Genomic DNA, 27,925 nt, shown 5'->3' on the forward strand with positions numbered 1-27,925 from the left:
TTGAAAATACAGAGGAAATTAAATAACATTCACTCAGTACATGTCACTCATTTTGGTTTATAAGCTGGAAATTGAGCCATCAGTCTGGTGTCAAGATTGTCAGGACGGTCGGGTGGTCTAAGGTGCTGCATAAAGGTCACAGTCTCCCTTGGAGACGTGGGTTCAAACCCCTCTTCTGACAAGTGTCTTTGTGAGGTGGACACATTTCTGGACTTTTTTTTCCAAGCACCCTTATCAAAAACAATGTCAACAGTTTCTGTAAATTATCGATAAGATCTATTGTCCGTTGCTTGCACTAATTGCCTGAAGTTGGCTAAATCGAAGTAAATCGGTAAAGCAGGAAATCACAGCATCTTGAACAAATCGTGATAGAGGGGCCAAGATAAAGGTTTCGACCCTACATATCAAAAGCACAGCTGTCCATAGTTCAGCAGGTTCACAGTGCAGAAGGTTCAGTGGCACCAGGGTCCCCTGCGTCCCAATCACAGCTGGTTTTTAACTTCTGTATACTGGGCATGGGAGGGGTGTGTTGCATCGTGCACACACAGTGCCTGTTTCGCAAATAAGTTTTAATAAATACACAGAGAATAATATAGAGTCATTGGCCACGAGGAACACCTTCCCTGACCTTTTATTCTCTCCGGTTCCACGTCACCGCGCCTACCATCCAACTCCAAAACTCGGGGGAGACTAACACTCCCTACCTCCCTTGGTGTGCATCATAGGCGTGCCCATGACGAACACAACATTTCTCCTTAACCAATACAAAACAAACATAGCTGCTCAAAAAAAAGATACTATACAAACCAGTATACAAGAATAGTACACAATAAGAAATGCCACATTCAGTCAATCCACCCCGAATCCTTGCAGCCGCGTTGAGCATGGCGGTCGAGGACTCAAACTGTACCGTTCAAGTCCTTGTCTCAGAGGCACTCAGTTGATTGGTATGGAGCCAGGCACCTCCTGATCTGAATCTTGAACTGGCTCCAAATTCTGCATGTCCACACCCCCTGTAGTAGATGATTGAGAATTAGTAGCAGTCACCACCGGCCACGTGCACTGGCTCAAAATTCAGCATGTCCACACCCCATGTAGTAGATGATTGAGAATTAGTAGCAGTCACCACCGGATCCACTGTCAGGATGATCCATCCTCTCTCCTTCATCAGCTTCAGATCCCACTGTTTCCCTGAGCAGGAAGGTCTGGAATTGAAAATACAGAGGACATTAAACAACATTCACTCAGTACATGGCACTCATTTTGGTTTATAAGCTGGAAATTGAGCCATCAGTGCAGTGTCAAGAGTGTCAGGATGGCCGAGTGGTCTAAGGCGCTGCGTTCAGGTCGCAGTCTCCTTTGGAGGCATGGGTTCGAATCCCACTTCTGACAAGTGTCTTTTGCGAGGTGGATACATTTTTGGACTTTTTTTTCCAAGCACCCGTATCAAAAACAATGTCAACAGTTTCTGTAAATTATCGATAAGATCTATTGTCCGTTGCCTGCAGTAATTTCCTGAAGTTGGCTAAATCGCAGTAAATCGGTAAAGCGGGAAATCACAGCATCTTCAACAAATCGTGAAAGAGGGGCAGAGATAAAGGTTTCGACCCTACATATCAAGAGCGCAGCTGTCAATAGTTCAGCAGGTTCACAGTGCAGAAGGTTCAGTGGCACCAGGGTCCCCTGCGTCCCAATCACAGCTGGTTTTTAACTTCTGTATTCAGGGCATGGGAGGGGTGTGTTGCATCGTGCACACACAGTGTCTGTTTCGCAGATAAGTTTTAATAAATACACAGAGAATAATATAGAGTCATTGGCCACGAGGAACACCTTCCCTGGCCTTTTATTCTCTCCGGTTCCACGTCACCGCGCCTACCATCCAACTCCAAAACTCGGGGGAGACTAACACTCCCTACCTCCCTTGGTGTTCATCATAGGCGTGCCCATGACGAACACAACATTTCTCCTTAACCAATACAAAACAAACATAGCTGCTCAAAAAAAAGATACTATACTAATCCAGTATACAAGAATAGTACACAACAAGAAATGCCACATTCAGTCAATCCACCCCGAATCCTTGCAGCCGCGTTGAGCATGGCGGTCGAGGACTCAAACTGTACCGTTCAAGTCCTTGTCTCAGAGGCACTGAGTTGATTGGTATGGAGCCAGGCACCTCCTGATCTGAATCTTGAACTGGCTCCAAATTCTGCATGTCCACACCCCTTGTAGTAGATGATTGAGAATTAGTAGCAGTCACCACCGGCCATGTGCACTGGCTCAAACTTCTGCATGTCCACACCCCAAGTAGTCGATGATTGAGAATTAGTAGCAGTCACCACCGGATTCACTGTCAGGATGATCCATCCTCTCTCCTTCATCAGCTTCAGATCCCACTGTTTCCCTGAGCAGGAAGGTCTGGAATTGAAAATACAGAGGACATTAAACAACATTCACTCAGTACATGGCACTCATTTTGGTTTATAAGCTGGAAATTGAGCCATCAGTGCAGTGTCAAGAGTGTCAGGATGGCCGAGTGGTCTAAGGCGCTGCGTTCAGGTTGCAGTCTCCTTTGGAGGCGTGGATTTGAATCCCACTTCTGACAAGTGTCTTTTGCGAGGTGGATACATTTTTGGACTTTTTTTTTCCAAGCACCCGTATCAAAAACAATGTCAACAGTTTCTGTAAATTATCGATAAGATCTATTGTCCGTTGCTTGCACTAATTTCCTGAAGTTGGCTAAATCGCAGTAAATCAGTAAAGCGGGAAATCACAGCATCTTGAACAAATCGTGATAGAGGGGCAGAGATAAAGGTTTCGACCCTACATATCAAGAGCGCAGCTGTCAATAGTTCAGCAGGTTCACAGTGCAGAAGGTTCAGTGGCACCAGGGTCCCCTGCGTCCCAATCACAGCTGGTTTTTAACTTCTGTATTCAGGGCATGAGAGGGGTGTGTTGCATCGTGCACACACGGTGCCTGTTTCGCAGATAAGTTTTAATAAATACACAGAGAATAATATAGAGTCATTGGCCACGAGGAACACCTTCCCTGGCCTTTTATTCTCTCCGGTTCCACGTCACCGCGCCTACCATCCAACTCCAAAACTCGGGGGAGACTAACACTCCCTACCTCCCTTGGTGTGCATCATAGGCGTGCCCATGACGAACACAACATTTCTCCTTAACCAATACAAAACAAACATAGCTGCTCAAAAAAAAGATACTATACTAATCCAGTATACAAGAATAGTACACAACAAGAAATGCCACATTCAGTCAATCCACCCTGAATCCTTGCAGCCGCGTTGAGCATGGCGGTCGAGGACTCAAACTGTACCGTTCAAGTCCTTGTCTCAGAGGCACTGAGTTGATTGGTATGGAGCCAGGCACCTCCTGATCTGAATCTTGAACTGGCTCCAAATTCTGCATGTCCACACCCCTTGTAGTAGATGATTGAGAATTAGTAGCAGTCACCACCGGCCATGTGCACTGGCTCAAACTTCTGCATGTCCACACCCCAAGTAGTCGATGATTGAGAATTAGTAGCAGTCACCACCGGATTCACTGTCAGGATGATCCATCCTCTCTCCTTCATCAGCTTCAGATCCCACTGTTTCCCTGAGCAGGAAGGTCTGGAATTGAAAATACAGAGGACATTAAACAACATTCACTCAGTACATGGCACTCAGTTTGGTTTATAAGCTGGAAATTGAGCCATCAGTGCAGTGTCAAGAGTGTCAGGATGGCCGAGTGGTCTAAGGCGCTGCGTTCAGGTCGCAGTCTCCTTTGGAGGCATGGGTTCGAATCCCACTTCTGACAAGTGTCTTTTGCGAGGTGGATACATTTTTGGACTTTTTTTTCCAAGCACCCGTATCAAAAACAATGTCAACAGTTTCTGTAAATTATCGATAAGATCTATTGTCCGTTGCTTGCAGTAATTTCCTGAAGTTGGCTAAATCGCAGTAAATCGGTAAAGCGGGAAATCACAGCATCTTCAACAAATCGTGAAAGAGGGGCAGAGATAAAGGTTTCGACCCTACATATCAAGAGCGCAGCTGTCAATAGTTCAGCAGGTTCACAGTGCAGAAGGTTCAGTGGCACCAGGGTCCCCTGCGTCCCAATCACAGTTGGTTTTTAACTTTCGTATACTGGGCATGGGAGGGGTGTGTTGCATCGTGCACACACAGTGCCTGTTTCGCAAATAAGTTTTAATAAATACACAGAGAATAATATAGAGTCATTGGCCACGAGGAACACCTTCCCTGACCTTTTATTCTCTCCGGTTCCATGTCACCGCGCCTACCATCCAACTCCAAAACTCGGGGGAGACTAACACTCCCTACCTCCCTTGATGTGCATCATAGGCGTGCCCATGACGAACACAACATTTCTCCTTAACCAATACAAAACAAACATAGCTGCTCAAAAAAAAGATACTATACAAACCAGTATACAAGAATAGTACACAATAAGAAATGCCACATTCAGTCAATCCACCCCGAATCCTTGCAGCCGCGTTGAGCATGGCGGTCGAGGACTCAAACTGTACCGTTCAAGTCCTTGTCTCAGAGGCACTCAGTTGATTGGTATGGAGCCAGGCACCTCCTGATCTGAATCTTGAACTGGCTCCAAATTCTGCATGTCCACACCCCCTGTAGTAGATGATTGAGAATTAGTAGCAGTCACCACCGGCCACGTGCACTGGCTCAAAATTCAGCATGTCCACACCCCATGTAGTAGATGATTGAGAATTAGTAGCAGTCACCACCGGATCCACTGTCAGGATGATCCATCCTCTCTCCTTCATCAGCTTCAGATCCCACTGTTTCCCTGAGCAGGAAGGTCTGGAATTGAAAATACAGAGGACATTAAACAACATTCACTCAGTACATGGCACTCATTTTGGTTTATAAGCTGGAAATTGAGCCATCAGTGCAGTGTCATGATTGTCAGGATGGCCGAGTGGTCTAAGGCGCTGCGTTCAGGTCGTAGTCTCCTTTGGAGGCGTGGGTTTGAATCCCACTTCTGACAAGTGTCTTTTGCGAGGTGGATACATTTTTTGACTTTTTTTTTCCAAGCACCCGTATCAAAAACAATGTCAACAGTTTCTGTAAATTATCGATAAGATCTATTGTCCGTTGCTTGCACTAATTTCCTGAAGTTGGCTAAATCGCAGTAAATCAGTAAAGCGGGAAATCACAGCATCTTCAACAAATCGTGATAGAGGGGCAGAGATAAAGGTTTTGACCCTACATATCAAGAGCGCAGCTGTCAATAGTTCAGCAGGTTCACAGTGCAGAAGGTTCAGTGGCACCAGGGTCCCCTGCGTCCCAATCACAGCTGGTTTTTAACTTCTGTATTCAGGGCATGGGAGGGGTGTGTTGCATCGTGCACACACAGTGTCTGTTTCGCAGATAAGTTTTAATAAATACACAGAGAATAATATAGAGTCATTGGCCACGAGGAACACCTTCCCTGGCCTTTTATTCTCTCCGGTTCCACGTCACCGCGCCTACCATCCAACTCCAAAACTCGGGGGAGACTAACACTCCCTACCTCCCTTGGTGTTCATCATAGGCGTGCCCATGACGAACACAACATTTCTCCTTAACCAATACAAAACAAACATAGCTGCTCAAAAAAAAGATACTATACTAATCCAGTATACAAGAATAGTACACAATAAGAAATGCCACATTCAGTCAATCCACCCCGAATCCTTGCAGCCGCGTTGAGCATGGCGGTCGAGGACTCAAACTGTACCGTTCAAGTCCTTGTCTCAGAGGCACTGAGTTGATTGGTATGGAGCCAGGCACCTCCTGATCTGAATCTTGAACTGGCTCCAAATTCTGCATGTCCACACCCCTTGTAGTAGATGATTGAGAATTAGTAGCAGTCACCACCGGCCATGTGCACTGGCTCAAACTTCTGCATGTCCACACCCCAAGTAGTCGATGATTGAGAATTAGTAGCAGTCACCACCGGATTCACTGTCAGGATGATCCATCCTCTCTCCTTCATCAGCTTCAGATCCCACTGTTTCCCTGAGCAGGAAGGTCTGGAATTGAAAATACAGAGGACATTAAACAACATTCACTCAGTACATGGCACTCATTTTGGTTTATAAGCTGGAAATTGAGCCATCAGTGCAGTGTCAAGAGTGTCAGGATGGCCGAGTGGTCTAAGGCGCTGCGTTCAGGTTGCAGTCTCCTTTGGAGGCGTGGATTTGAATCCCACTTCTGACAAGTGTCTTTTGCGAGGTGGATACATTTTTGGACTTTTTTTTTCCAAGCACCCGTATCAAAAACAATGTCAACAGTTTCTGTAAATTATCGATAAGATCTATTGTCCGTTGCTTGCACTAATTTCCTGAAGTTGGCTAAATCGCAGTAAATCAGTAAAGCGGGAAATCACAGCATCTTGAACAAATCGTGATAGAGGGGCAGAGATAAAGGTTTCGACCCTACATATCAAGAGCGCAGCTGTCAATAGTTCAGCAGGTTCACAGTGCAGAAGGTTCAGTGGCACCAGGGTCCCCTGCGTCCCAATCACAGCTGGTTTTTAACTTCTGTATTCAGGGCATGAGAGGGGTGTGTTGCATCGTGCACACACGGTGCCTGTTTCGCAGATAAGTTTTAATAAATACACAGAGAATAATATAGAGTCATTGGCCACGAGGAACACCTTCCCTGGCCTTTTATTCTCTCCGGTTCCACGTCACCGCGCCTACCATCCAACTCCAAAACTCGGGGGAGACTAACACTCCCTACCTCCCTTGGTGTGCATCATAGGCGTGCCCATGACGAACACAACATTTCTCCTTAACCAATACAAAACAAACATAGCTGCTCAAAAAAAAGATACTATACTAATCCAGTATACAAGAATAGTACACAACAAGAAATGCCACATTCAGTCAATCCACCCTGAATCCTTGCAGCCGCGTTGAGCATGGCGGTCGAGGACTCAAACTGTACCGTTCAAGTCCTTGTCTCAGAGGCACTGAGTTGATTGGTATGGAGCCAGGCACCTCCTGATCTGAATCTTGAACTGGCTCCAAATTCTGCATGTCCACACCCCTTGTAGTAGATGATTGAGAATTAGTAGCAGTCACCACCGGCCATGTGCACTGGCTCAAACTTCTGCATGTCCACACCCCAAGTAGTCGATGATTGAGAATTAGTAGCAGTCACCACCGGATTCACTGTCAGGATGATCCATCCTCTCTCCTTCATCAGCTTCAGATCCCACTGTTTCCCTGAGCAGGAAGGTCTGGAATTGAAAATACAGAGGACATTAAACAACATTCACTCAGTACATGGCACTCATTTTGGTTTATAAGCTGGAAATTGAGCCATCAGTGCAGTGTCAAGAGTGTCAGGATGGCCGAGTGGTCTAAGGCGCTGCGTTCAGGTCGCAGTCTCCTTTGGAGGCATGGGTTCGAATCCCACTTCTGACAAGTGTCTTTTGCGAGGTGGATACATTTTTGGACTTTTTTTTCCAAGCACCCGTATCAAAAACAATGTCAACAGTTTCTGTAAATTATCGATAAGATCTATTGTCCGTTGCTTGCAGTAATTTCCTGAAGTTGGCTAAATCGCAGTAAATCGGTAAAGCGGGAAATCACAGCATCTTCAACAAATCGTGAAAGAGGGGCAGAGATAAAGGTTTCCACCCTACATATCAAGAGCGCAGCTGTCAATAGTTCAGCAGGTTCACAGTGCAGAAGGTTCAGTGGCACCAGGGTCCCCTGCGTCCCAATCACAGCTGGTTTTTAACTTCTGTATACTGGGCATGGGAGGGGTGTGTTGCATCGTGCACACACAGTGCCTGTTTCGCAAATAAGTTTTAATAAATACACAGAGAATAATATAGAGTCATTGGCCACGAGGAACACCTTCCCTGACCTTTTATTCTCTCCGGTTCCATGTCACCGCGCCTACCATCCAACTCCAAAACTCGGGGGAGACTAACACTCCCTACCTCCCTTGATGTGCATCATAGGCGTGCCCATGACGAACACAACATTTCTCCTTAACCAATACAAAACAAACATAGCTGCTCAAAAAAAAGATACTATACAAACCAGTATACAAGAATAGTACACAATAAGAAATGCCACATTCAGTCAATCCACCCCGAATCCTTGCAGCCGCGTTGAGCATGGCGGTCGAGGACTCAAACTGTACCGTTCAAGTCCTTGTCTCAGAGGCACTCAGTTGATTGGTATGGAGCCAGGCACCTCCTGATCTGAATCTTGAACTGGCTCCAAATTCTGCATGTCCACACCCCCTGTAGTAGATGATTGAGAATTAGTAGCAGTCACCACCGGCCACGTGCACTGGCTCAAAATTCAGCATGTCCACACCCCATGTAGTAGATGATTGAGAATTAGTAGCAGTCACCACCGGATCCACTGTCAGGATGATCCATCCTCTCTCCTTCATCAGCTTCAGATCCCACTGTTTCCCTGAGCAGGAAGGTCTGGAATTGAAAATACAGAGGACATTAAACAACATTCACTCCGTACATGGCACTCATTTTGGTTTATAAGCTGGAAATTGAGCCATCAGTGCAGTGTCATGATTGTCAGGATGGCCGAGTGGTCTAAGGCGCTGCGTTCAGGTCGTAGTCTCCTTTGGAGGCGTGGGTTTGAATCCCACTTCTGACAAGTGTCTTTTGCGAGGTGGATACATTTTTTGACTTTTTTTTTCCAAGCACCCGTATCAAAAACAATGTCAACAGTTTCTGTAAATTATCGATAAGATCTATTGTCCGTTGCTTGCACTAATTTCCTGAAGTTGGCTAAATCGCAGTAAATCAGTAAAGCGGGAAATCACAGCATCTTCAACAAATCGTGATAGAGGGGCAGAGATAAAGGTTTTGACCCTACATATCAAGAGCGCAGCTGTCAATAGTTCAGCAGGTTCACAGTGCAGAAGGTTCAGTGGCACCAGGGTCCCCTGCGTCCCAATCACAGCTGGTTTTTAACTTCTGTATTCAGGGCATGGGAGGGGTGTGTTGCATCGTGCACACACAGTGTCTGTTTCGCAGATAAGTTTTAATAAATACACAGAGAATAATATAGAGTCATTGGCCACGAGGAACACCTTCCCTGGCCTTTTATTCTCTCCGGTTCCACGTCACCGCGCCTACCATCCAACTCCAAAACTCGGGGGAGACTAACACTCCCTACCTCCCTTGGTGTTCATCATAGGCGTGCCCATGACGAACACAACATTTCTCCTTAACCAATACAAAACAAACATAGCTGCTCAAAAAAAAGATACTATACTAATCCAGTATACAAGAATAGTACACAATAAGAAATGCCACATTCAGTCAATCCACCCCGAATCCTTGCAGCCGCGTTGAGCATGGCGGTCGAGGACTCAAACTGTACCGTTCAAGTCCTTGTCTCAGAGGCACTGAGTTGATTGGTATGGAGCCAGGCACCTCCTGATCTGAATCTTGAACTGGCTCCAAATTCTGCATGTCCACACCCCTTGTAGTAGATGATTGAGAATTAGTAGCAGTCACCACCGGCCATGTGCACTGGCTCAAACTTCTGCATGTCCACACCCCAAGTAGTCGATGATTGAGAATTAGTAGCAGTCACCACCGGATTCACTGTCAGGATGATCCATCCTCTCTCCTTCATCAGCTTCAGATCCCACTGTTTCCCTGAGCAGGAAGGTCTGGAATTGAAAATACAGAGGACATTAAACAACATTCACTCAGTACATGGCACTCATTTTGGTTTATAAGCTGGAAATTGAGCCATCAGTGCAGTGTCAAGAGTGTCAGGATGGCCGAGTGGTCTAAGGCGCTGCGTTCAGGTTGCAGTCTCCTTTGGAGGCGTGGATTTGAATCCCACTTCTGACAAGTGTCTTTTGCGAGGTGGATACATTTTTGGACTTTTTTTTTCCAAGCACCCGTATCAAAAACAATGTCAACAGTTTCTGTAAATTATCGATAAGATCTATTGTCCGTTGCTTGCACTAATTTCCTGAAGTTGGCTAAATCGCAGTAAATCAGTAAAGCGGGAAATCACAGCATCTTGAACAAATCGTGATAGAGGGGCAGAGATAAAGGTTTCGACCCTACATATCAAGAGCGCAGCTGTCAATAGTTCAGCAGGTTCACAGTGCAGAAGGTTCAGTGGCACCAGGGTCCCCTGCGTCCCAATCACAGCTGGTTTTTAACTTCTGTATTCAGGGCATGAGAGGGGTGTGTTGCATCGTGCACACACGGTGCCTGTTTCGCAGATAAGTTTTAATAAATACACAGAGAATAATATAGAGTCATTGGCCACGAGGAACACCTTCCCTGGCCTTTTATTCTCTCCGGTTCCACGTCACCGCGCCTACCATCCAACTCCAAAACTCGGGGGAGACTAACACTCCCTACCTCCCTTGGTGTGCATCATAGGCGTGCCCATGACGAACACAACATTTCTCCTTAACCAATACAAAACAAACATAGCTGCTCAAAAAAAAGATACTATACTAATCCAGTATACAAGAATAGTACACAACAAGAAATGCCACATTCAGTCAATCCACCCTGAATCCTTGCAGCCGCGTTGAGCATGGCGGTCGAGGACTCAAACTGTACCGTTCAAGTCCTTGTCTCAGAGGCACTGAGTTTATTGGTATGGAGCCAGGCACCTCCTGATCTGAATCTTGAACTGGCTCCAAATTCTGCATGTCCACACCCCTTGTAGTAGATGATTGAGAATTAGTAGCAGTCACCACCGGCCATGTGCACTGGCTCAAACTTCTGCATGTCCACACCCCAAGTAGTCGATGATTGAGAATTAGTAGCAGTCACCACCGGATTCACTGTCAGGATGATCCATCCTCTCTCCTTCATCAGCTTCAGATCCCACTGTTTCCCTGAGCAGGAAGGTCTGGAATTGAAAATACAGAGGACATTAAACAACATTCACTCAGTACATGGCACTCATTTTGGTTTATAAGCTGGAAATTGAGCTATCAGTGCAGTGTCAAGAGTGTCAGGATGGCCGAGTGGTCTAAGGCGCTGCGTTCATGGTCGCAGTCTCCTTTGGAGGCATGGGTTCGAATCCCACTTCTGACAAGTGTCTTTTGCGAGGTGGATACATTTTTGGACTTTTTTTTCCAAGCACCCGTATCAAAAACAATGTCAACAGTTTCTGTAAATTATCGATAAGATCTATTGTCCGTTGCTTGCAGTAATTTCCTGAAGTTGGCTAAATCGCAGTAAATCGGTAAAGCGGGAAATCACAGCATCTTCAACAAATCGTGAAAGAGGGGCAGAGATAAAGGTTTCGACCGTACATATCAAGAGCGCAGCTGTCAATAGTTCAGCAGGTTCACAGTGCAGAAGGTTCAGTGGCACCAGGGTCCCCTGCGTCCCAATCACAGCTGGTTTTTAACTTCTGTATTCAGGGCATGGGAGGGGTGTGTTGCATCGTGCACACACGGTGCCTGTTTCGCAGATAAGTTTTAATAAATACATAGAGAATAATATAGAGTCATTGGCCACGAGGAACACCTTCCCTGACCTTTTATTCTCTCCGGTTCCACGTCACCGCGCCTACCATCCAACTCCAAAACTCGGGGGAGACTAACACTCTCTACCTCCCTTGGTGTGCATCATAGGCGTGCCCATGACGAACACAACATTTCTCCTTAACCAATACAAAACAAACATAGCTGCTCAAAAAAAAGATACTATACTAATCCAGTATACAAGAATAGTACACAACAAGAAATGCCACATTCAGTCAATCCACCCCGAATCCTTGCAGCCGCGTTGAGCATGGCGGTCGAGGACTCAAACTGTACCGTTCAAGTCCTTGTCTCAGAGGCACTGAGTTGATTGGTATGGAGCCAGGCACCTCCTGATCTGAATCTTGAACTGGCTCCAAATTCTGCATGTCCACACCCCTTGTAGTAGATGATTGAGAATTAGTAGCAGTCACCACCGGCCATGTGCACTGGCTCAAACTTCTGCATGTCCACACCCCATGTAGTCGATGATTGAGAATTAGTAGCAGTCACCACCGGATTCACTGTCAGGATGATCCATCCTCTCTCCTTCATCAGCTTCAGATCCCACTGTTTCCCTGAGCAGGAAGGTCTGGAATTGAAAATACAGAGGACATTAAACAACATTCACTCAGTACATGGCACTCATTTTGGTTTATACGCTCGAAATTGAGCCATGAGCGAGGTGTGCAGAGTGTCAGGATGGCTGAGTGGTCTAAGGCGCTGCGTTCAGGTCGCAGCCTCCCTTGGAGGTGTGTGTTTAAATCCCACTTCTGACAAGTGTATTTTGCAAGGTGGATACATTTTTGGACTTTTGTTTCCCAAGCACCGTATCAAAAACAATGTCAACAGTTTCTGTAAATTATCGATAAGATCTATTTTCTGTTGCTTGCACTAATTGCCTGAAGTTGGCTAAATCGCAGTAAATCGGTAAAGCAGGAAATCACAGCATCTTCAACAAATCGTGATAGAGGGGCCGAGATAAAGGTTTCGACCCTACATATCAAAAGCGCAGCTGTCACTAGTTCAGCAGGTTCACAGTGCAGAAGGTTCAGTGGCACCAGTGTCCCCTGCGTCCCAATCAGAGCTGGTTTTTAACTTCTGTATTCAGGGGATGGGAGGGGTGGGGGTGTTGCGTCGTGCACACACAGTGCCTGTTTTGCAGAGAAGTTTTAATAAATACACAAAGAATAATATGGAGTCTTTGGCCACGAGGAACACCTTCCCCTACCTTTTATTCTCTCCGATTCCACATCACCGCACCTACCATCCAACTCCAAAACTCGGGGGAGACTAACACTCCCTACCTCCCTTGGTGTGCATCATGGGCTTGCCCATGACGAACACAACATTTCTCCTTAACCAATACAAAACAAACATAGCTGCTCAAAAAAAAGATACTATACTAATCCAGTATACAAGAATAGTACACAACAATAAATACCACATTCAGTCAATCCACCCCGAATCCTTGCAGCCGCGTTGAGCATGGCGGTCGAGGACTCAAACTGTACCGTTCAAGTCCTTGTCTCAGAGGCACTGAGTTGATTGGTATGGAGCCAGGCACCTCCTGATCTGAATCTTGAACTGGCTCAAATTCTGCATGTCCACACCCCCTGTAGTAGATGATTGAGAATTAGTAGCAGTCACCACCGGCCATATGCACTGGCTCAAAATTCTGCAAGTCCACACCCCATGTAGTAGATGATTGAGAATTAGTAGCAGTCACCACAGGGTCCACTGTCAGGATGATCCATCCTCTCTCCTTCATCAGCTTCAGATCCCACTGTTTTCCCTGAGCAGGAAGGTCTGGAATTGAAAATACAGAGGACATTAAATTACATTCACTCAGTACATGGCACTCATTTTGGTTTATAAGCTGGAAATTGAGCCATCAGTCTAGTGTCAAGAGTGTCAGGATGGCCGGGTGGTCTAAGGTGCTGTGTTCAGGTCACAGTCTCCCTTGGAGACGTGGGTTCACGCCCCTTTGCTGACAAGTGTCTTTGCGAGGTGGATACATTTTTAGACTTTTTTTTCCAAGCACCCTTATCAAAAACAATGTCAACAGTTTCTGTAAATTATCGATAAGATCTATTGTCCGTTGCTTGCACTAATTGCCTGAAGTTGGCTAAATCGCAGTAAATCGGTAAAGCAGGAAATCACAGCATCTTCAACAAATCGTGATAGAGGGGCCGAGATAAAGGTTTCGACCCTACATATCAAAAGCACAGCTGTCCATAGTTCAGCAGGTTCACAGTGCAGAAGGTTCAGTGGCACCAGGGTCCCCTGCGTCCCAATCACAGCTGGTTTTTAACTTCTGTATTCTGGGCATGGGAGGGGTGTGTTGCATCGTGCACACACGGTGCCTGTTTCGCAAATAAGTTTTAATAAATACACAGAGAATAATATAGAGTCATTGGCCACGAGGAACACCTTCCCTGACCTTTTATTCTCTCCGGTTCCACGTCACCTCGCCTACCATCCAACTCCAAAACTCGGGGGAGACTAACACTCCCTACCTCCCTTGGTGTGCATCATAGGCGTGCCCATGACGAACACAACATTTCTCCTTAACCAATACAAAACAAACATAGCTGCTAAAAAAAAAGATACTATACTAAACCCGTATACAAGAATAATACACAACAAGAAATGCCACATTCAGTCAATCCACCCCGAATCCTTGCAGCCGCGTTGAGCATGGCGGTCGAGGACTCAAACTGTACCGTTCAAGTCCTTGTCTCAGAGGCACTGAGTTGATTGGTATAGAGCCAGGCACCTCCTGATCTGAATCTTGAACTGGCTCCAAATTCTGCATGTCCACACCCCCTGTAGTAGATGATTGAGAATTAGTAGCAGTCACCACCGGCCATGTGCACTGGCTCAAAATTCAGCATGTCCACACCCCATGTAGTAGATGATTGAGAATTAGTAGCAGTCACCACCGGATCCACTGTCAGGATGATCCATCCTCTCTCCTTCATCAGCTTCAGATCCCACTGTTTCCCTGAGCAGGAAGGTCTGGAATTGAAAATACAGAGGACATTAAACAACATTCACTCAGTACATGGCACTCATTTTGGTTTATAAGCTGGAAATTGAGCCATCAGTGCAGTGTCAAGAGTGTCAGGATGGCCGAGTGGTCTAAGGCGCTGCGTTCAGGTCGCAGTCTCCTTTGGAGGCGTGGGTTCGAATCCCACTTCTGACAAGTGTCTTTTGCGAGGTGGATACATTTTTGGACTTTTTTTTTCCAAGCACCCATATCAAAAACAATGTCAACAGTTTCTGTAAATTATCGATAAGATCTATTGTCCGTTGCTTGCACTAATTTCCTGAAGTTGGCTAAATCGCAGTAAATCGGTAAAGCGGGAAATCACAGTATCTTCAACAAATCGTGATAGAGGGGCAGAGATAAAGGTTTCGACCCTACATATCAAGAGCGCATCTGTCAATAGTTCAGCAGGTTCACAGTGCAGAAGGTTCAGTGGCACCAGGGTCCCCTGCGTCCCAATCACAGCTGGTTTTTAACTTCTGTATTCAGGGCATGGGAGGGGTGTGTTGCATCGTGCACACATGGTGCCTGTTTCGCAGATAAGTTTTAATAAATACACAGAGAATAATATAGAGTCATTGGCCACGTGGAACACCTTCCCTGGCCTTTTATTCTCTCCGGTTCCACGTCACCGCGTCTACCATCCAACTCCAAAACTCGGGGCAGACTAACACTCCCTACCTCCCTTGGTGTGCATCATAGGCGTGCCCATGACGAACACAACATTTCTCCTTAACCAATACAAAACAAACATAGCTGCTTAAAAAAAAGATACTATACTAATCCAGTATACAAGAATAGTACAAAACAAGAAATGCCACATTCAGTCAATCCACCCCGAATCCTTGCAGCCACGTTGAGCATGGCGGTCGAGGACTCAAACTGTACCGTTCAAGTCCTTGTCTCAGAGGCACTGAGTTGATTGGTATGGAGCCAGGCACCTCCTGATCTGAATCTTGAACTGGCTCCAAATTCTGCATGTCCACACCCCTTGTAGTAGATGATTGAGAATTAGTTGCAGTCACCACCAGCCATGTGCACTGGCTCAAACTTCTGCATGTCCACACCCCAAGTAGTCGATGATTGCGAATTAGTAGCAGTCACCACCGGATTCACTGTCAGGATGATCCATCCTCTCTCCTTCATCAGCTTCAGATCCCACTGTTTCCCTGAGCAGGAAGGTCTGGAATTGAAAATACAGAGGACATTAAACAACATTCACTCAGTACAGGGCACTCATTTTGGTTTATAAGCTGGAAATTGAGCCATCAGTGCAGTGTCAAGAGTGTCAGGATGGCCGAGTGGTCTAAGGCGCTGCGTTCAGGTCGCAGCTTCCCTTGGAGGTGTGGGTTCAAATCCCACTTCTGACAAGTGTATTTTGCGAGGTTGATACATTTGTGGACTTTTTTTTCCCAAGCACCGTATCAAAAACAATGTCAACAGTTTCTGTAAATTATCGATAAGATCTATTTTCCGTTGCTTGCACTAATTGCCTGAAGTTGGCTAAATCCCAGTAAATCGGTAAAGCAGGAAATCACAGCATCTTCAACAAATCGTGATAGAGGGGCCGAGATAAAGGTTTCGACCCTACATATCAAAAGCGCAGCTGTCAATAGTTCAGCAGGTTCACAGTGCAGAAGGTTCAGTGGCACCAGGGCCCCCTACGTCCCAATCAGAGCTGGTTTTCAACTTCTGTATTCAGGGGATGGGAGGGGTGGGGGTGTTGCGTCGTGCACACACAGTGCCTGTTTTGCAGAGAAGTTTTAATAAATACACAAAGAATAATATGGAGTCTTTGGCCACGAGGAACACCTTCCCCTACCTTTTATTCTCTCCGATTCCAAATCACCGCACCTACCATCCAACTCCAAAACTCGGGGGAGACTAACACTCTCTACCTCCCTTGGTGTGCATCATGGGCGTGCCCATGACAAACACAACATTTCTCCTTAACCAATACAAAACAAACATAGCTGCTCAAAAAAAAGATACTATACTAATCCAGTATACAAGAATAGTACACAACAATAAATACCACATTCAGTCAATCCACCCCGAATCCTTGCAGCCGCGTTGAGCATGGCGGTCGAGGACTCAAACTGTACCGTTCAAGTGCTTGTCTCAGAGGCACTGAGTTGATTGGTATGGAGCCAGGCACCTCCTGATCTGAATCTTGAACTGGCTCCAAATTCTGCATGTCCACACCCCCTGTAGTAGATGATTGAGAATTAGTAGCAGTCACCACCGGCCATATGCACTGGCTCAAAATTCTGCAAGTCCACACCCCATGTAGTAGATGATTGAGAATTAGTAGCAGTCACCACAGGGTCCACTGTCAGGATGATCCATCCTCTCTCCTTCGTCAGCTTCAGATCCCACTGTTTCCCTGAGCAGGAAGGTCTGGAATTGAAAATACAGAGGACATTAAATAACATTCACTCAGTACATGGCACTCATTTTGGTTTATAAGCTGGAAATTGAGCCATCAGTCTGGTGTCAAATGTGTCAGGATGGCCGGGTGGTCTAAGGTGCTGCGTTCAGGTCACAGTCTCCCTAGGAAACGTGGGTTCAAACCCCTCTTCTGACAAGTGTCTTTTGCGAGGTGGATACATTTTTTGACTTTTTTTTCCAAGCACCCTTATCAAAAACAATGTCAACAGTTTCTGTAAATTATCGATAAGATCTATTGTCCGTTGGTTGCACTAATTGCCTGAAGTTGGCTAAATCGCAGTAAATCAGTAAAGCAGGAAATCACAGCATCTTCAACAAATTGTGATAGAGGGGCCGAGATAAAGGTTTCGACCCTACATATCAAAAGCACAGCTGTCCATAGTTCAGCAGGTTCACAGTGCAGAAGGTTCAGTGGCACCAGGGTCCCCTGCGTCCCAATCACAGCTGGTTTTTAACTTCTGTATTCTGGGCATGGGAGGGGTGTGTTGCATCGTGCACACACAGTGCCTGTTTCACAGATAAGTTTTAATAAATACACAGAGAATAATATAGAGTCATTGGCCATGAGGAACACCTTCCCTGACCTTTTATTCTCTCCGGTTCCACGTCACCGCGCCTACCATCCAACTCCAAAACTCGGGGGAGACTAACACTCCCTACCTCCCTTGGTGTGCATCATAGGCGTGCCCATGACGAACACAACATTTCTCCTTAACCAATACAAAACAAACATAGCTGCTAAAAAAAAAGATACTATACTAAACCAGTATACAAGAATAGTACACAACAAGAAATGCCACATTCAGTCAATCCACCCCGAATCCTTGCAGCCGCGTTGAGCATGGCGGTCGAGGACTCAAACTGTACCGTTCAAGTCCTTGTCTCAGAGGCACTGAGTTGATTGGTATTGAGCCAGGCACCTCCTGATCTGAATCTTGAACTGGTTCCAAATTCTGCATGTCCACACCCCTTGTAGTAGATGATTGAGAATTAGTAGCAGTCACCACCGGCCATGTGCACTGGCTCAAACTTCTGCATGTCCACACCCCAAGTAGTCGATGATTGCGAATTAGTAGCAGTCACCACCGGATTCACTGTCAGGATGATCCATCCTCTCTCCTTCATCAGCTTCAGATCCCACTGTTTCCCTGAGCAGGAAGGTCTGGAATTGAAAATACAGAGGACATTAAACAACATTCACTCAGTACATGGCACTCATTTTGGTTTATAAGCTGGAAATTGAGCCATCAGTGCAGTGTCAAGAGTGTCAGGATGGCCGAGTGGTCTATGGCGCTGCGTTCAGGTTGCAGTCTCCTTTGGAGGCGTGGATTTGAATTCCACTTCTGACAAGTGTCTTTTGCGAGGTGGATACATTTTTGGACTTTTTTTTTCCAAGCACCCGTATCAAAAACAATGTCAACAGTTTCTGTAAATTATCGATAAGATCTATTGTCCGTTGCTTGCACTAATTTCCTGAAGTTGGCTAAATCGCAGTAAATCAGTAAAGCGGGAAATCACAGCATCTTCAACAAATCGTGATAGAGGGGCAGAGATAAAGGTTTCGACCCTACATATCAAGAGCGCAGCTGTCAATAGTTCAGCAGGTTCACAGTGCAGAAGGTTCAGTGGCACCAGGGTCCCCTGCGTCCCAATCACAGCTGGTTTTTAACTTCTGTATTCAGGGCATGAGAGGGGTGTGTTGGATCGTGCACACACGGTGCCTGTTTCGCAGATAAGTTTTAATAAATACACAGAGAATAATATAGAGTCATTGGCCACGAGGAACACCTTCCCTGACCTTTTATTCTCTCCGGTTCCACGTCACCGCGCCTACCATCCAACTCCAAAACTCAGGGGAGACTAACACTCCCTACCTCCCTTGGTGTGCATCATAGGCGTGCCCATGACGAACACAACATTTCTCCTTAACCAATACAAAACAAACATAGCTGCTCAAAAAAAAGATACTATACTAATCCAGTATACAAGAATAGTACACAACAAGAAATGCCACATTCAGTCAATCCACCCCGAATCCTTGCAGCCGCGTTGAGCATGGCGGTCGAGGACTCAAACTGTACCGTTCAAGTCCTTGTCTCAGTGGCACTGAGTTGATTGGTTTGGAGCCAGGCACCTCCTGATCTGAATCTTGAACTGGCTCCAAATTCTGCATGTCCACACCCCTTGTAGTAGATGATTGAGAATTAGTAGCAGTCACCACCGGCCATGTGCACTGGCTCAAACTTCTGAATGTCCACACCCCATGTAGTCGATGATTGAGAATTAGTAGCAGTCACCACCGGATTCACTGTCAGGATGATCCATCCTCTCTCCTTCATCAGCTTCAGATCCCACTGTTTCCCTGAGCAGGAAGGTCTGGAATTGAAAATACAGAGGACATTAAACAACATTCACTCAGTACATGGCACTCATTTTGGTTTATACGCTCGAAATTGAGCCATGAGCGAGGTGCGCAGACTGTCAGGATGGCCGAGTGGTCTAAGGTGCTGCGTTCAGGTCGCAGCCTCCCTTGGAGGTGTGGGTTTAAATCCCACTTCGGACAAGTGTATTTTGCAAGGTGGATACATTTTTTGACTTTTTTTTCCCAAGCACCGTATCAAAAACAATGTCAACAGTTTCTGTAAATTATCGATAAGATCTATTTTCCGTTGCTTGCACTAATTGCCTGAAGTTGGCTAAATCGCATTAAATCGGTAAAGCAGGAAATCACAGCATCTTCAACAAATCGTGATAGAGGGGCCGAGATAAAGGTTTCGACCCTACATATCAAAAGCGCAGCTGTCAATAGTTCAGCAGGTTCACAGTGCAGAAGGTTCAGTGGCACCAGGGTCCCCTGCGTCCCAATCAGAGCTGGTTTTTAACTTCTGTATTCAGGGGATGGGAGGGGTGGGGGTGTTGCGTCGTGCACACACAGTGCCTGTTTTGCAGAGAAGTTTTAATAAATACACAAAGAATAATATGGAGTCTTTGGCCACGAGGAACACCTTCCCCTACCTTTTATTCTCTCCGATTCCACATCACCGCACCTACCATCCAACTCCAAAACTCGGGGGAGACTAACACTCCCTACCTCCCTTGGTGTGGATCATGGGCGTGCCCATGACGAACACAACATTTCTCCTTAACCAATACAAAACAAACATAGCTGCTCAAAAAAAAGATACTATACTAATCCAGTATACAAGAATAGTACACAACAATAAATACCACATTCAGTCAATCCACCCCGAATCCTTGCAGCCGCGTTGAGCATGGCGGTCGAGGACTCAAACTGTACCGTTCAAGTCCTTGTCTCAGAGGCACTGAGTTGATTGGTATGGAGCCAGGCACCTCCTGATCTGAATCTTGAACTGGCTCCAAATTCTGCATGTCCACACCCCCTGTAGTAGATGATTGAGAATTAGTAGCAGTCACCACCGGCCATATGCACTGGCTCAAAATTCTGCAAGTCCACACCCCATGTAGTAGATGATTGAGAATTAGTAGCAGTCACCACAGGGTCCACTGTCAGGATGATCCATTCTCTCTCCTTCATCAGCTTCAGATCCCACTGTTTCCTTGAGCAGGAAGGTCTGGAATAGAAAATATAGAGGACATTAAATTACATTCACTCAGTACATGGCACTCATTTTGGTTTATAAGCTGGAAATTGAGCCATCAGTCTGGTGTCGAGAGTGTCAGGATGGCCGGGTGGTCTAAGGTGCTGTATTCAGGTCACAGTCTCCCTTGGAGACGTGGGTTCAAGCCCCTTTTCTGACAAGTGTCTTTGCGAGGTGGATACATTTTTGGACTTTTTTTTCCAAGCACCCTTATCAAAAACAATGTCAACAGTTTCTGTAAATTATCGATAAGATCTATTGTCCGTTGCTTGCACTAATTGCCTGAAGTTGGCTAAATCGCAGTAAATCGGTAAAGCAGGAAATCACAGCATCTTCAACAAATCGTGATAGAGGGGCCGAGATAAAGGTTTCGACCCTACATATCAAAAGCACAGCTGTCCATAGTTCAGCAGGTTCACAGTGCAGAAGGTTCAGTGGCACCAGGGTCCCCTGCGTCCCAATCACAGCTGTTTTTTAACTTCTGTATTCTGGGCATGGGAGGGGTGTGTTGCATTGTGCTCACACAGTGCCTGTTTCGCAAATAAGTTTTAATAAATACACAGAGAATAATATAGAGTCATTGGCCACGAGGAACACCTTCCCTGACCTTTTATTCTCTCCGGTTCCACGTCACCTCGCCTACCATCCAACTCCAAAACTCGGGGGAGACTAACACTCCCTACCTCCCTTGGTGTGCATCATAGGCGTGCCCATGACGAACACAACATTTCTCCTTAACCAATACAAAACAAACATAGCTGCTAAAAAAAAAGATACTATACTAAACCAGTATTCAAGAATAGTACACAACAAGAAATGCCACATTCAGTCAATCCACCCCGAATCCTTGCAGCCGCGTTGAGCATGGCGGTCGAGGACTCAAACTGTACCGTTCAAGTCCTTGTCTCAGAGGCACTGAGTTGATTGGTATGGAGCCAGGCACCTCCTGATCTGAATCTTGAACTGGCTCCAAATTCTGCATGTCCACACCCCCTGTAGTAGATGATTGAGAATTAGTAGCAGTCACCACCGGCCATGTGCACTGGCTCAAAATTCAGCATGTCCACACCCCATGTAGTAGATGATTGAGAATTAGTAGCAGTCACCACCGGATCCACTGTCAGGATGATCCATCCTCTCTCCTTCATCAGCTTCAGATCCCACTGTTTCCCTGAGCAGGAAGGTCTGGAATTGAAAATACAGAGGACATTAAACAACATTCACTCAGTACATGGCACTCATTTTGGTTTATAAGCTGGAAATTGAGCCATCAGTGCAGTGTCAAGAGTGTCAGGATGGCCGAGTGGTCTAAGGCGCTGCGTTCAGGTTGCAGTCTCCTTTGGAGGCGTGGGTTCGAATCCCACTTCTGACAAGTGTCTTTTGCGAGGTGGATACATTTTTGGACTTTTTTTTTCCAAGCACCCGTATCAAAAACAATGTCAACAGTTTCTGTAAATTATCGATAAGATCTATTGTCCGTTGCTTGCACTAATTTCCTGAAGTTGGCTAAATCGCAGTAAATCGGTAAAGCGGGAAATCACAGCATCTTCAACAAATCGTGATAGAGGGCAGAGATAAAGGTTTCGACCCTACATATCAAGAGCGCAGCTGTCAATAGTTCAGCAGGTTCACAGTGCAGAAGGTTCAGTGGCACCAGGGTCCCCTGCGTCCCAATCACAGCTGGTTTTTAACTTCTGTATTCAGGGCATGGGAGGGGTGTGTTGCATCGTGCACACATGGTGCCTGTTTCGCAGATAAGTTTTAATAAATACACAGAGAATAATATAGAGTCATTGGCCACGAGGAACACCTTCCCTGGCCTTTTATTCTCTCCGGTTCCACGTCACCGCGCCTACCATCCAACTCCAAAACTCGGGGGAGACTAACACTCCCTACCTCCCTTGGTGTGCATCATAGGCGTGCCCATGACGAACACAATATTTCTCCTTAACCAATACAAAACAAACATAGCTGCTAAAAAAAAAGATACTATACTAAACCAGTATACAAGAATAGTACACAACAAGAAATGCCACATTCAGTCAATCCACCCCGAATCCTTGCAGCCGCGTTGAGCATGGCGGTCGAGGACTCAAACTGTACCGTTCAAGTCCTTGTCTCAGAGGCACTGAGTTGATTGGTATGGAGCCAGGCACCTCCTGATCTGAATCTTGAACTGGCTCCAAATTCTGCATGTCCACACCCCCTGTAGTAGATGATTGAGAATTAGTAGCAGTCACCACCGGCCATGTGCACTGGCTCAAAATTCAGCATGTCCACACCCCATGTAGTAGATGATTGAGAATTAGTAGCAGTCACCACCGGATCCACTGTCAGGATGATCCATCCTCTCCTTCATCAGCTTCAGATCCCACTGTTTCCCTGAGCAGGAAGGTCTGGAATTGAAAATACAGAGGACATTAAATAACATTCACTCAGTACATGGCACTCATTTTGGTTTATACGCTCGAAATTGAGCCATGAGCGAAGTGTGAAGAGTGTCAGGATGGCCAAGTGGTCTAAGGCGCTGTGTTCAGGTCACAGCCTCCCTTGGAGGTGTGGGTTCAAATCCCACTTCTGACAAGTGTATTTTGCGAGGTGGATAAATTTTTGGACTTTTTTTTCCCAAGCACCGTATCAAAAACAATGTCAACAGTTTCTGTAAATTATCGATAAGATCTATTTTCCGTTGCTTGCACTAATTGCCTGAAGTTGGCTAAATCGCAGTAAATCGGTAAAGCAGGAATTCACAGCATCTTCAACAAATCGTGATAGAGGGGCCGAGATAAAGGTTTCGACCCTACATATCAAAAGCGCAGCTGTCAATAGTTCAGCAGGTTCACAGTGCAGAAGGTTCAGTGGCACCAGGGTCCCCTGCGTCCCAATCAGACCTGGTTTTTAACTTCTGTATTCAGGGGATGGGAGGGGTGGGGGTGTGGCGTCGTGCACACACAGTGCCTGTTTTGCAGAGAAGTTTTAATAAATACACAAAGAATAATATGGAGTCTTTGGCCACGAGGAACACCTTGCCCTACCTTTTATTCTCTCCGATTCCACATCACCGCACCTACCATCCAACTCCAAAACTCGGGGGAGACTAACACTCCCTACCTCCCTTGGTGTGCATCATGGGCGTGCCCATGACGAACACAACATTTCTCCTTAACCAATACAAAACAAACATAGCTGCTCAAAAAAAAGATACTATACTAATCTAGTATACAAAAATAGTACACAACAATAAATACCACATTCAGTCAATCCACCCCGAATCCTTGCAGCCGCGTTGAGCATGGCGGTCGAGGACTCAAACTGTACCGTTCAAGTCTTTGTCTCAGAGGCACTGAGTTGATTGGTATGGAGCCAGGCACCTCCTGATCTGAATCTTGAACTGGCTCCAAATTCTGCATGTCCACACCCCCTGTAGTAGTTGTTTGAGAATTAGTAGCAGTCACCACCGGCCATATGCACTGGCTCAAAATTCTGCAAGTCCACACCCCATGTAGTAGATGATTGAGAATTAGTAGCAGCCACCACAGGGTCCACTGTCAGGATGATCCATCCTCTCTCCTTCATCAGCTTCAGATCCCACTGTTTCCCTGAGCAGGAAGGTCTGGAATTGAAAATACAGAGGACATTAAATAACATTCACTCAGTACATGGCACTCATTTTGGTTTATAAGCTGAAAATTGAGCCATCAGTCTGGTGTCAAGAGTGTCAGGATGGCCGGGTGGTCTAAGGTGCTGCATTCAGGTCACAGTCTCCCTTGGAGACGTGGGTTGAAACCCATCTTCTGACAAGTGTCTTTGTGAGGTGGATACATTTTTGGACTTTTTTTTCCAAGCACCCTTATCAAAAACAATGTCAACAGTTTCTGTAAATTATCGATAAGAACTATTGTCCGTTGCTTGCACTAATTGCCGGAAGTTGGCTAAATCGCAGTAAATCGGTAAAGCAGGAAATCACAGCATCTTCAACAAATCGTGATAGAGGGGCCGAGATAAAGGTTTCGACCCTACATATCAAAAGCACAGCTGTCCATAGTTCAGCAGGTTCACAGTGCAGAAGGTTCAGTGGCACCAGGGTCCCCTGCGTCCCAATCACAGCTGGTTTTTAACTTCTGTATTCTGGGCATGGGAGGGGTGTGTTGCATCGTGCACACACAGTGCCTGTTTCGCAAATAAGTTTTAATAAATACACAGAGAATAATATAGAGTCATTGGCCACGAGGAACACCTTCCCTGACCTTTTATTCTCTCCGGTTCCACGTCACCGTGCCTACCATCCATCTCCAAAACTTGGGGGAGACTAACACTCCCTACCTCCCTTGGTGTGCATCATAGGCGTGCCCATGACGAACACAACATTTCTCCTTAACCAATACAAAACAAACATAGCTGCTAAAAAAAAAGATACTATACTAAACCAGTATACAAGAATAGTACACAACAAGAAATTCCACATTCAGTCAATCCACCCCGAATCCTTGGAGCCGCGTTGAGCATGGCAGTCGAGGACTCAAACTGTACCATTCAAGTCCTTGTCTCAGAGGCACTGAGTTGATTGGTATGGAGCCAGGCACCTCCTGATCTGAATCTTGAACTGGCTCCAAATTCTGCATGTCCACACCCCCTGTAGTAGATGATTGAGAATTAGTAGCAGTCACCACCGGCCATGTGCACTGGCTCAAAATTCAGCATGTCCACACCCCATGTAATAGATGATTGAGAATTAGTAGCAGTCACCACCGGATCCACTGTCAGGATGATCCATCCTCTCTCCTTCATCAGCTTCAGATCCCACTGTTTCCCTGAGCAGGAAGGTCTGGAATTGAAAATACAGAGGACATTAAACAACATTCACTCAGTACATGGCACTCATTTTGGTTTATAAGCTGGAAATTGAGCCATCAGTGCAGTGTCAAGAGTGTCAGGATGGCCGAGTGGTCTAAGGTGCTGCGTTCAGGTTGCAGTCTCCTTTGGAGGCGTGGGTTCGAATCCCACTTCTGACAAGTGTCTTTTGCGAGGTGGATACATTTTTGGACTTTTTTTTTCCAAGCACCCGTATCAAAAACAATGTCAACAGTTTCTGTAAATTATCGATAAGATCTATTGTCCGTTGCTTGCACTAATTTCCTGAAGTTGGCTAAATCGCAGTAAATCGGTAAAGCGGGAAATCACAGCATCTTCAACAAATCGTGATAGAGGGCAGAGATAAAGGTTTCGACCCTACATATCAAGAGCGCAGCTGTCAATAGTTCAGCAGGTTCACAGTGCAGAAGGTTCAGTGGCACCAGGGTCCCCTGCGTCCCAATCACAGCTGGTTTTTAACTTCTGTATTCAGGGCATGGGAGGGGTGTGTTGCATCGTGCACACATGGTGCCTGTTTCGCAGATAAGTTTTAATAAATACACAGAGAATAATATACTGTAGAGTCATTGGCCACGAGGAACACCTTCCCTGGCCTTTTATTCTCTCCGGTTCCACGTCACCGCGCCTACCATCCAACTCCAAAACTCGGGGGAGACTAACACTCCCTACCTCCCTTGGTGTGCATCATAGGCGTGCCCATGACGAACACAATATTTCTCCTTAACCAATACAAAACAAACATAGCTGCTAAAAAAAAAGATACTATACTAAACCAGTATACAAGAATAGTACACAACAAGAAATGCCACATTCAGTCAATCCACCCCGAATCCTTGCAGCCGCGTTGAGCATGGCGGTCGAGGACTCAAACTGTACCGTTCAAGTCCTTGTCTCAGAGGCACTGAGTTGATTGGTATGGAGCCAGGCACCTCCTGATCTGAATCTTGAACTGGCTCCAAATTCTGCATGTCCACACCCCCTGTAGTAGATGATTGAGAATTAGTAGCAGTCACCACCGGCCATGTGCACTGGCTCAAAATTCAGCATGTCCACACCCCATGTAGTAGATGATTGAGAATTAGTAGCAGTCACCACCGGATCCACTGTCAGGATGATCCATCCTCTCCTTCATCAGCTTCAGATCCCACTGTTTCCCTGAGCAGGAAGGTCTGGAATTGAAAATACAGAGGACATTAAATAACATTCACTCAGTACATGGCACTCATTTTGGTTTATACGCTCGAAATTGAGCCATGAGCGAAGTGTGAAGAGTGTCAGGATGGCCAAGTGGTCTAAGGCGCTGCGTTCAGGTCACAGCCTCCCTTGGAGGTGTGGGTTCAAATCCCACTTCTGACAAGTGTATTTTGCGAGGTGGATAAATTTTTGGACTTTTTTTTCCCAAGCACCGTATCAAAAACAATGTCAACAGTTTCTGTAAATTATCGATAAGATCTATTTTCCGTTGCTTGCACTAATTGCCTGAAGTTGGCTAAATCGCAGTAAATCGGTAAAGCAGGAATTCACAGCATCTTCAACAAATCGTGATAGAGGGGCCGAGATAAAGGTTTCGACCCTACATATCAAAAGCGCAGCTGTCAATAGTTCAGCAGGTTCACAGTGCAGAAGGTTCAGTGGCACCAGGGTCCCCTGCGTCCCAATCGGACCTGGTTTTTAACTTCTGTATTCAGGGGATGGGAGGGGTGGGGGTGTGGCGTCGTGCACACACAGTGCCTGTTTTGCAGAGAAGTTTTAATAAATACACAAAGAATAATATGGAGTCTTTGGCCACGAGGAACACCTTGCCCTACCTTTTATTCTCTCCGATTCCACATCACCGCACCTACCATCCAACTCCAAAACTCGGGGGAGACTAACACTCCCTACCTCCCTTGGTGTGCATCATGGGCGTGCCCATGACGAACACAACATTTCTCCTTAACCAATACAAAACAAACATAGCTGCTCAAAAAAAAGATACTATACTAATCTAGTATACAAAAATAATACACAACAATAAATACCACATTCAGTCAATCCACCCCGAATCCTTGCAGCCGCGTTGAGCATGGCGGTCGAGGACTCAAACTGTACCGTTCAAGTCCTTGTCTCAGAGGCACTGAGTTGATTGGTATGGAGCCAGGCACCTCCTGATCTGAATCTTGAACTGGCTCCAAATTCTGCATGTCCACACCCCCTGTAGTAGATGTTTGAGAATTAGTAGCAGTCACCACCGGCCATATGCACTGGCTCAAAATTCTGCAAGTCCACACCCCATGTAGTAGATGATTGAGAATTAGTAGCAGCCACCACAGGGTCCACTGTCAGGATGATCCATCCTCTCTCCTTCATCAGCTTCAGATCCCACTGTTTCCCTGAGCAGGAAGGTCTGGAATTGA

At 46.0% G+C, this 27,925-nt stretch overlaps 9 non-coding genes across 9 annotated transcripts; all 9 read left to right on the forward strand.

Moving 5' to 3' along the window:
- Positions 1-1,309: 1,309 nt before the first annotated feature.
- TRNAL-CAG (transfer RNA leucine (anticodon CAG)) lies at positions 1,310-1,392 on the forward strand. Its single transcript has one exon. It is a non-coding gene; the product is annotated as a tRNA-Leu (tRNA).
- A 2,344-nt stretch (positions 1,393-3,736) lies between these two features.
- Positions 3,737-3,819, forward strand: TRNAL-CAG (transfer RNA leucine (anticodon CAG)). Its single transcript has one exon. It is a non-coding gene; the product is annotated as a tRNA-Leu (tRNA).
- Positions 3,820-4,948: 1,129 nt separating this feature from the next.
- TRNAL-CAG (transfer RNA leucine (anticodon CAG)) lies at positions 4,949-5,031 on the forward strand. Its single transcript has one exon. It is a non-coding gene; the product is annotated as a tRNA-Leu (tRNA).
- Positions 5,032-7,376: 2,345 nt separating this feature from the next.
- Positions 7,377-7,459, forward strand: TRNAL-CAG (transfer RNA leucine (anticodon CAG)). The gene has a single exon. It is a non-coding gene; the product is annotated as a tRNA-Leu (tRNA).
- A 1,129-nt stretch (positions 7,460-8,588) lies between these two features.
- On the forward strand, positions 8,589-8,671 carry TRNAL-CAG (transfer RNA leucine (anticodon CAG)). Its single transcript has one exon. It is a non-coding gene; the product is annotated as a tRNA-Leu (tRNA).
- A 2,345-nt stretch (positions 8,672-11,016) lies between these two features.
- TRNAM-CAU (transfer RNA methionine (anticodon CAU)) lies at positions 11,017-11,100 on the forward strand. Its single transcript has one exon. It is a non-coding gene; the product is annotated as a tRNA-Met (tRNA).
- A 3,559-nt stretch (positions 11,101-14,659) lies between these two features.
- Positions 14,660-14,742, forward strand: TRNAL-CAG (transfer RNA leucine (anticodon CAG)). The gene has a single exon. It is a non-coding gene; the product is annotated as a tRNA-Leu (tRNA).
- A 7,204-nt stretch (positions 14,743-21,946) lies between these two features.
- On the forward strand, positions 21,947-22,029 carry TRNAL-CAG (transfer RNA leucine (anticodon CAG)). Its single transcript has one exon. It is a non-coding gene; the product is annotated as a tRNA-Leu (tRNA).
- A 3,557-nt stretch (positions 22,030-25,586) lies between these two features.
- TRNAL-CAG (transfer RNA leucine (anticodon CAG)) lies at positions 25,587-25,669 on the forward strand. Its single transcript has one exon. It is a non-coding gene; the product is annotated as a tRNA-Leu (tRNA).
- The last annotated feature ends 2,256 nt before the right edge of the window (positions 25,670-27,925 follow it).

This window comes from Pleurodeles waltl, unplaced genomic scaffold (genome assembly GCF_031143425.1).
Source record: "Pleurodeles waltl isolate 20211129_DDA unplaced genomic scaffold, aPleWal1.hap1.20221129 scaffold_39, whole genome shotgun sequence".
Classification (NCBI taxonomy): Eukaryota; Metazoa; Chordata; class Amphibia; order Caudata; family Salamandridae; genus Pleurodeles; species Pleurodeles waltl.